This window comes from Trachemys scripta, chromosome 24, assembly GCF_013100865.1.
Source record: "Trachemys scripta elegans isolate TJP31775 chromosome 24, CAS_Tse_1.0, whole genome shotgun sequence".
Lineage (NCBI taxonomy): Eukaryota > Metazoa > Chordata > Testudines > Emydidae > Trachemys > Trachemys scripta.
In genome coordinates, this window is record NC_048321.1 from 7,350,066 (window position 1) to 7,359,478 (window position 9,413).

Consider the following 9,413-nt stretch of genomic DNA (forward strand, 5'->3'; position numbering starts at 1 on the left):
ATCAAGGGAGGATGGGAGGATGTATTGCTGACATCCTCGCCGGGCCACTCACACACACTCCCGCTGGGGATCCCTGGCCCTAGGGGCTGCCTGTATCCCAGCCGGTCTCAGTGGATCAGAGGGATCTGTTCCCACAGCCATGGCAATTCTCCCTTGGCAACAACGTGGTGGTGGTGCGGCGGGGGAGTTCTCAAGGGAGTGGGATGCAGAAGGGATGAAGGCAGGAGAGGAGGATGAGGGAGGGAAGAAATGAGAGTGGAAGAGCCAGACAAAGGGGAGTGAGGGTAAAGGGGGGCTGTATACCCCATCATCTGCTGCCTGGCTCTGCTCCATGTCACCCCTCCAATGGGACAGGGGGTCTCCGTTCCGTAGAGCCGCTCTCCAGAGCGTTCGCACAGACCGGTTCCTTCGTCGGGGGAGGAAGAGCGGGGTGGGCGCCTGGCCCTGGCTGCCTTCACAGCCCACAGCAAAGTGACCGCAAGCATCTCCCACACATCCCAGCACTGCCTTCCCCCTCCCCCCAACCCCGCTTTGTTCGTTTGCCCCGCTCCCGTAACCGCACACCCCAGAGCTTAGCCAGCTCCCGGCCCTGGCAAACAAGAGCTCTTGGCTCCAGGCGCCTCTGCTCCTTGCCACGTGCAAATATTTAAGCTGTGGCCGAGACAGCCCGGCGATTCTTGCGGGGAGCAGGGTCTGTTAGGGCTCCGGCTCCCAGCAGCACCCCCCACACTATAATGCCACAAAGGGGCTATGCCAGGGATGAATCTAGCCCTGAGCCTCTAGGAGAAGGATGGCAGGACATTGGGGGGGTGTAAAGAAACTGGAACTACTTGGAATCCCCTTCCCACTGCATACAGCATTCTTGATACCTTCCCGCTGTGCCGTGTTCCTGTGCGCTGTTAAACAGCCGCTGCCCTCGCCCCAGAGGTGGCTGCATTCCAGTGCTGTAGACGGGATTCCTAGGTGTTGTCGCTAAACAGCTGCTGTGCCCTGTGCGGGGGCAGCTGCATTTCCAGGGTAGATGAGTGATCCCCATGCAGCGTTGCCACGTGCTTTTCAACAGGTGCCACGCCCCACCCCAGAGGCGGCTGCATTTCAGTGCTGGTGAAGCACTCAGAGATGCTGTTAACAGTGAAGGCACGAATTAAGCATTTGGGCCCTGCTCCTAGGGATGGGGGAGGGAGTCCAATCCAGCTAAGCCCAGGCCAGACAGATCATAGAATCCCTGTCCCCAGAAAGGTGTGAAATCTCAGCCACTGCTCAGGTGGGAATTAGCCTTAATACCCTTGCTGGGTTTAATTAGCTCTGGGATCGGGAAGTCAGTAGCACCTGTATTAACTCTGAAGGAGAAGCTGCTGTGACAAGACCGCTCGGCCATGACACACGCACCCCTCCCCCAGGCTAATTTACAGCATGGTCATCACATCAGCCAGCGAGCTCACACTCGTGGCCTGAGACCACACGGTCCCAGTGCACAGACAGAGCACACTCCCCGTGGAGGGTTGCACGGCCTCGGGTGTGCACAAGCTGCATGCTCCCGGTGCACCCAGATTGCACACGGGCTGCAGGGCGTTTCACACTCCTGGTGCACACGTCTCGCACGCTCCCTGAGCAAGACTGCATGCTCGTGGTGCTCGAAGGTTTCGTGCTCAGCGCGCACACAGCTTGTGCGCCGGCAGCGTGGGATTTCGCACTCGCCAGCCACGCAGCTGGCACCCGGGCTGCACGAAACCACACGCTCACCACGCACGCCGATCTCACCCTCGCTGCGGCCGATGGCACAATCAGTGGTGCCCAGAGCTGCACACCCACTGTGCATGCAGATCTCACACTCGCTGCGGGAGCCTGCGCGCTTGTGCTGCCTGAGGACTACTGCACAATCACCCTGCGTCACGATGCCCGTGTGTTTCTCAGCCTGGCTACCCCGGTCTACAGAGAGTCCCCTTGTGCTCCTCGCCCGAGGCCAACGCCCACCTGGTGCCTTTGACCTGCGCAAAGGAACGCCAACGCTCGAGGCCCTGGAAAGGCTCCGGGGCTCATGACCAGGCTTCAAGTGCTGCTTTCCTTCCTGTGAGTGATGAATAAGGAGTTTACAACTCTGCCATGGTTCCCAGCAGCACAGCACAGCCAGCAGAGTGGGGAAGGTGGCCAGCCAGCACTGGGCGAGTGGCAGGGGATCCCAGCCAATTGTAAACATCCCTGACTCCTGGAGCCCTCCCAGCTGCCCCCTCCACCCCGCGGGGTGCTCTCAGGACCCGACCTGCTAAGATTAACGCCTTAATGGCCAGCCCCCCACTCCATCTCCTGCTGCTGCATTGCACAGAACCGCAACGGCACCCAGCGCCCCTTCCCTAGAGTGCACCAGGCAGCATCATGCAGACCTCGCCCTGGGCACAGCACCCTCGATGGAGCCCATGTTAGCTGGCACCATGATCCTCACGGCTTTGGCACCTTAGGGACACGCCCAGGCCCTTCGGCAGCAGTGAAGTGCTCTGTGTTCGGACACTAAGGGGCCAGCAGGGGTGTATTGCTGTTTTGATCCGCTCCCTCGCTCAGAGCCAGCCCGCGCTAGCAGCAAACAACAAAGTAAACAGCGGACACAAGCGAGCACGAGCACTTGTGCATACGTGCACCATGCATGTGTGCATACACTTGTGCGTGGGTGCACGGCCACCTGTAACTGTGTGTGTGCGGGTAAATGAGCCCATGTGCTTGTGCATCCTTGTGTACCTGTGTTTAGGCACGGGCTCGCGTGTGGGTGCACGTGCCCATGTAGGCATTCACGGGCCCCTGTGCACAGGCACGTGTGAGCATACGCATGTGTGAGTGTGCACAGCTTTGCACACGCGGGTGCTTGTGCATACGCACAGCTGCAGCCGCCATGCGGTCAGCTCGGGTCTGCCCCTTCTGAGGTCCATTCAGCCGCCAGCCTGTAGCAACTGCTTCCACCAAGCCAGGACCCTGTGAACGACAAGAACACGGGCCCGATCCGCAGCCTGCACGTTGCACCAGGGCCTTTGCTCAGGTGAGCAGCCGGCTTGTCCGTGGGCTGGCCACGAAGCCCTGCACCGTCGCACGCACTCCCATCCATCCCCGCTATGCTCGGTGCGGTTATTTAGTCCTCCATGTTTCCGGGCTGAGCTTCCCGCCCGGAGAGGCCTCCACGGAGCCAGCGCTAATCGGTTGCAGGTGCCTGGCCCCGGCCAGGAGCGCGGTGCGGCCCAAGCCTAGAAAACGCTCCGCTTTGCTTTTGGGAGGCTCCAAGAAGCACAAACGTCACGTCCTTCGTGGTGGAATCGCTCCTAAACCCAGACCCTTCCCCTGCCAATGGGGTCCCTGGCCGCGGCTGTATTTCCAGGGACCCCCACAAGGGCTAGCAAAAAAAACCAGGCACCTAATGGGCAGGGTCAAGCTAAATTCTACTGGGCCATTTTAAACTCTTTGGGGCACAGACTATCTAGAGCCAGCTGTGGTGCCCAACACCACGGTATCTGAGCCCCTCGCTGCGTTGTGGGCAGCAACCAGCACATTGGCAGCACGACAGACCCGATAACACTCATTTGTAGCCGACTGCTTGTTGCAAATATTGGCCAATTCAACTTCGGTTTTATGTCTGGCCGACACTAACTGGAAACTCAGCACGATTCTGCTGAAGCCAGATGCAAATCTGGCCTCGGGTGTGAGCTAAAGGGTGAGATTCCTCCCTGAGTAACACCAAGGCAAATCTGGAGTCACTCTACTTATGTAAATGGAGTGACTCTGGATTTATACTGGTGTAATAGATTAGGATCAGACCCCAGATCCAGCAAAGCTGGTAAGGTGACTCCAGATTTACATTTATGTAGTTAAGGATCCGGTTCTAACATCAGCTGCAGTCAATGGAGTGAGATGACGTTTACACTCGTGCAGGCGAGATCTGGATTTGGCCCCCAACTCCACTGCAGTGGGTGGAGTGACTCCAAAGCTACACCAAGGTCCCACCGATCAAAACCGGGACCTAACGCGATGGCAGCCAGTGGGTTGACTCCAGATTTACAGGCTCTGCCTCGGCTCCGGATTCACCCCCACTCAGAGCCGGCCCCATAAATCCTAACAGCCGTCGCGACCGCCTGAGGCTCTCGGCTTTCCAAGCCGCAGAACTGACGCTCTCTCCTGCTTCCAAGTATGTGAGCGTGCTGGCTGGGCATGAAAGCACCGCGACCACAGGCAGCTCAGGTAGCCCGTGACCCCAGCGTGGCCCGGCTCCTGGCTCTCCAACCCAGCCACGGCATTTGATTCTCACCGCTTCATTAACGTCAGCCTTAAACAAACAGGAGGAGATGCGTGCGCCCCGAAGCCCAGGAGAGCTTCCCAGCGATTGCTGGATCGCGGGAGTTGGGGAATGGCAATTATTCGTCGGCGTGCCAAAGCCAGGGTCTGATTACCCCCCTCAGCGCGTGCAGCGCCCCACGGCTAGGGTGCAGCGGCATGCCAAGGACAAGCTCGCCAGCGCCTTTGGGCCCAGACACCGCCCCAGCAACGGTCACTAGCCGGGGAGAAACCACAAAGGCCTTTTAACCCCTTAGAGGCTGGAGAGAGACTCCGGCTCATCCTGCTCTAGTCACAGAAGGGAGGGAAACTGAGGCACAGAGCAAGGCTGTGACCTGACCCATTTGATACAGAGGGTCAGCGATGGACGTGGGAAAATAGAACCCAGGCGTCCTGGCTCCTAATCTCCTGCTGTAACCACTAGGCAACACCCCCTCCCAGAGCTGGGATGAGAACCCAAGAGTCCTGGCTCCCAATCCCCTGGGCGGGTGCCACCGGAGAGACAGGCAGGGCCCTGCTGGAAGGGTGGTTAAAGCACAGCACAAACCCTTCGCCTAACGCCAGTGGATTCTTTCCGCACCGCTAAGCTCCCTTCTGCCAGCCTAGCCGCCCCCAGAGAACACGTGCGGTGGCAGGTGCCCAACGCTGAGCGTGTCACGACAGCTCCGGGATCCCCAGAGCTGCCCAAAGAGGCCCCTTCGCTCCAAGGCTCTCCCAGTTCGCCTGGGCTCTCGGTTAAGGTTATGCCCCGCACGCCAGAGAGCACGGGCAGGTTGGGGGGTGGGTGTCCGGATTGGCAGCACTTGCTCCAGTCAGTCCTGCCAACCGCTTCTCAGACAAGTGTGGGGTGAGCCCGGGCACGGGGGAGAAGTGCCAGGATGAGGTACAGGCAGCAGCAAAACGGGGATGCCCACACGGATGGCGCTGGATGGAGACGCAGGATGCCTGGGTCCTATTCCTGGCTCTCCCACTGACCCTGTGCCTGAGATTCCCCACCTACCTTTGTGAGCTCTTTGGAGCAGGGACTCTCTCGCGCTCTGTCTGGGCAGCACCTGGCACAATGGGGAGTGGGGGGAGCTGTTCTCAGCCAGGCCCAAAGCTTTGAAACTAACAGGAGTTTTGGTTTCCAAGTCCAAAAAAATCAAATCCGTTCAGGGCAATTTTTTTTTTTTATTTTCTGCCAATCAAAAAGTAAAAGAACATAGTTTCAGGTCAGGAGGGGAAACTGAGGCACACAGCGGGGGAGGTGATTCAGCCATGGTCCCGCAGCAGAGCCAGGGCTCCTGACTCACAGGCCCTGGGCCCGACCCACCGGATCATAGCTGCTTGCCTGGCTCTGAGGACGGGGGTCTGCCTCCGCAGCGTCTCTCGCCAGATGAGCCGTGCCTGGCACACACTGTCCATTCCCCACAGCGATGGGAGCTGGCAGGGCACGGCTGGGCCTGGGGCCTTCCAGACAGATCAGCAGCCAAACCTCTCTGGGACCACATGGCGTCCGAGTGCAGGGAGAAGGGCTGGGGCATAGGCATAACCCCTGATGGCTAGAGATGCCATCGGGCATTAGGCAGGCAGGGTTACAGATTTCATCTTCCTTCCTGTACGAAGGAAGTTGCAGGCTCATTGTATCCTCCCACCCCACACACACCCTGCAGCTGCCCCAGCCCTGCACAGCAGGCAGGGAAAACACCCTCGACTTCCGCTGGAGCGGCCTCCCAGGGAGAGAGGGCGACAAAGCTGGGAATAGAACCCAGGAGTCCTGACGCTCATGGCTCTACCCACTAGCCCTCACCCCGCTCCCAGGGCTAGGACGAGACCCCAGGCATCCTGACTCCCAGGCCTCCCGTTTCCTCCCACTCTAACCACTAGCTCCTACTGCCTCTCTTAGGCAACCGCTTTATAGCCCCAGCTGAGCGGCGGCGCTCTCCCCGGGGCAGGGAGGGTCTCCCTACACACACCCCACATGCCCTCCACGCCCGCCTGCCATTGTTCATCAGCTACTCACTCCCTCGTCGCTTGAGCCAGGCGCTGAGCGATTCCCACCAGCCACTTGCCCCTTCTTTACGTGGCCTGGTGTGGGGCCAGCGATCTGGCGCTGGGAGGGCGCCAGGAACCTGAGCTCCCTATAGGACTTACCCACAGCCCCCCCTCACTGCTTCCCCTGGCACAGGGCTGGAGTTGCTGCTGGTATTAGGGGCCCAAGTCCTGGAGGGGACAGGTCTGGGGGGATGGACCTGCTGGAAAGGACCCCCCTTGGGAAAACAGCTGTCAACTCAGTCCTGTCCCTTTAAATCTATTTCCCACGCCAGCCCCCGCCCCCCCCCAGAAGAGCCCCCAAGTGGGACCCAGCTGCAGCACGACTGAGGAGGAGCCTGAAACCCAGCAGTGCCAGCGGCTGTGATGAACAGGGGTGGCCCATGCTGCGGGGGAGCAAGATTTTACCAGGGGGTCTCCCGGTCCCATGGGCCTGTCCACATGACGCGCTGTCCTGGCAGGCGGGGATTGGCCACCTGGGGAAAATAACCTGCACCAAATTAACGTCTGCAAGGGTCTGCAGCCAATTCTTGGGCTTCCCTTCCAGACGGTACAGAGGAGGTGCCCGACTGGACGCCTCGTTGGCCCGGCTGCTGCCCGACTGGACGCCTCGTTGACCCAGCTGGCCTGGCCGATGCCATACCGGAACATCATCTAGCCTTGTACATGACCAGCCAATAGGCCAACTAGTCCTTTACTCGCTACACCCAGCCCTCGAGTCCACCACTTGCCACCCAGGGCCATCTACTAGCCCATCCGTGCCCAGCCAACCATGTGTCACGCCCCCCCCCCAGCACCTATAAAGCCAAACATAAGCATTGCCCCTCGTCGCCTGGCCAGGACATGCACCAGGGCCACGAAGGGCTGGGGGAGGCAGGTGAGACGCCGACAGAGACAAAGTTTAACATCTCTGCCCTCAGGGGGCCCGGGTCTGTTTCACTGTGGAGCAGCAGGTACCCTAGCAGAGGGTTGGGGATTTTCCCATCATGCACCAGGGCGCTAGGACTACACCAGCTGACGGGCAGGCTGGAGCAACACCCCCCCCAAGATGCTAGAGGTGCATCCTTTGAAAAGGCTGGAGGCATGGCCAGGCTCCGGAAGACGCCCTGCTGTGGCTTTACCCTGTGGTCTCTTCGTGTCGTGGAGGTTGGGCCGGGGTTTGTTAATGGCAGCAGCCCCCTGAGCTCACAGCTCCCCTGGGGAGGCAGGTGTTATCGGGGCCATGGGGAAACTGAGGCACTGAGCAGGGTTAAGGAACTTGACCATGGCCACACTAGCAAAGCTGGAAATAGAACCCGGGCGTCCTGACTGTCCTGTCCCAGAGACTGGCACACACCTCCTGTTACGCTCGGCAGTGTAATCTCTGCTGGCTGGACCGGCCCACTGAGCACTTGATGTATTAGCCCAGGCCAAACCCCACAGCTGTAACCGAGCGCGACCCCCGGATGGGGCACGGCGTAACTGGCTCTGTGGCTGCTTCCCCAGTGTGTCCTTGCCCCTCGGCCAGGCCAGTCTCTTCTCCAGGGCTTGGTCCCTCGCCCCTGGCATGTGACTGCCACAGGGCCAGAGCGGCTGTTGAGTCCCCCTGGTGAAGGTGACCCACAGCCGAGAAATCCCAGCACTGCCCCTGGGCTTATCTGGTGCTAGTAAATACCGGGCTCCATCCCCACTGATCTCTCGGCGCTGGGAGCTTGGCTCCCTCCAACCCACCAGGGCCCGAGGGGAGCGCTGGGGGTAGTGAATAGTGGCAGGTGACTCAAACAGGGACAGCCAGTCTCCTACTTGGGGGTGCCAGGGAGCTGCAGTCCAGAACTGGGCAAACAAGCCGGAGCCGGCTGGGCCCTGCCACCCAAGCTGGGAATTCGCTCCACAGAACCTGCTACCCAGCCGAGCCGGGTCAGCCAGGCCTCGTCCTGCTCCACCCGCGTGACCCACCCTGACCTGGGAGCAGCCAGACGCCCCGTGCCCACGGCCTGCTTGGCTCCTCCACATGGCCAGGAGCACCCAGGAGGCAGAGAGCCCCCCCGCCCGAGCCCAGCCCGTACCTGCCCACCTGCCCTTGGCGGAGGGGTGACCGGAGAGTCAGGGCTGTGGGGCCGGGACATCTCGCGGAGGAGAAAACCTGGCACCCACTTTGTTTAAAGCAAATAGTCCCAGGCCCCTGGGCCGCACACGGGAGGTGGCGGAGGGAGAGGCCAGCCAGCGGGCGGGCAGGCAGCCCAAGCAAACAGGCAGCCGCTGAGCCCCGGGTTTCCAATAACACGCATGGCCCTCCTCCTGAAGGCAGGGTTCACAGGGGAAAAGAAGAACCACCAGGCGGTCAAGGCCCCCGTCTGGCGGGGGAGGAACCAGACGCTCCCGAACAATGACCTCGAGAGGGTCTGCAGAGCTCCCCACCTCCACGGCGGGGGTCAGCGGCAGAAGAGATGCAGCTGTGTGTGTGTATGTGTGTCACACACACACACACACACACACACACACACAGAGCCCATCTGGGGACTAGCAACCCCCGCGTCTGGAGTGAGCAAAGCTCTCTGAACTGGGAGTGAACCCAGCCGTGCACGCAACGCCGGCCGATCCCCAACCTATGTGGGGGGCAGAGGTCCCCACAGCTGGACTGTTGCTTCTGTGCATCTGGGGCAGTAGGGGGAGGGACCTGTAGCACCTGGGGCACGTAGCAAGGAAAGTGGGGGGCAGATCCAGAAAAGGCTGGATCTAGAAAAGGAGAGCCACGCAGGGGATTCAGACTGAGGGTGCATGCATCCAGCCAGGGATCCAGAAAAGGGCGGAGAGATCCAGACAAGAGGCGCACGGTTTCCAGAAAGGGAGCTGTGCTGGAATCCAGAAAAGGACGGAGGGATCTAGACAAGAGATTCATTCACCTCGGGGGAGTCCAGGAAAGAAGAACATGCACCTGTACACATGGACGTGTGCACACGGGAACCCAGCCAAAGAATCTGTGTGAAGGAGATGGGCCTTTGTGAAAGTCCGTGCCTCAGTTTCCCCACCTGTAACATGGGGATTATGATTAAAGCTGGTGGAATATCTGCCGACGGGACTTTCGGCTCACGGAA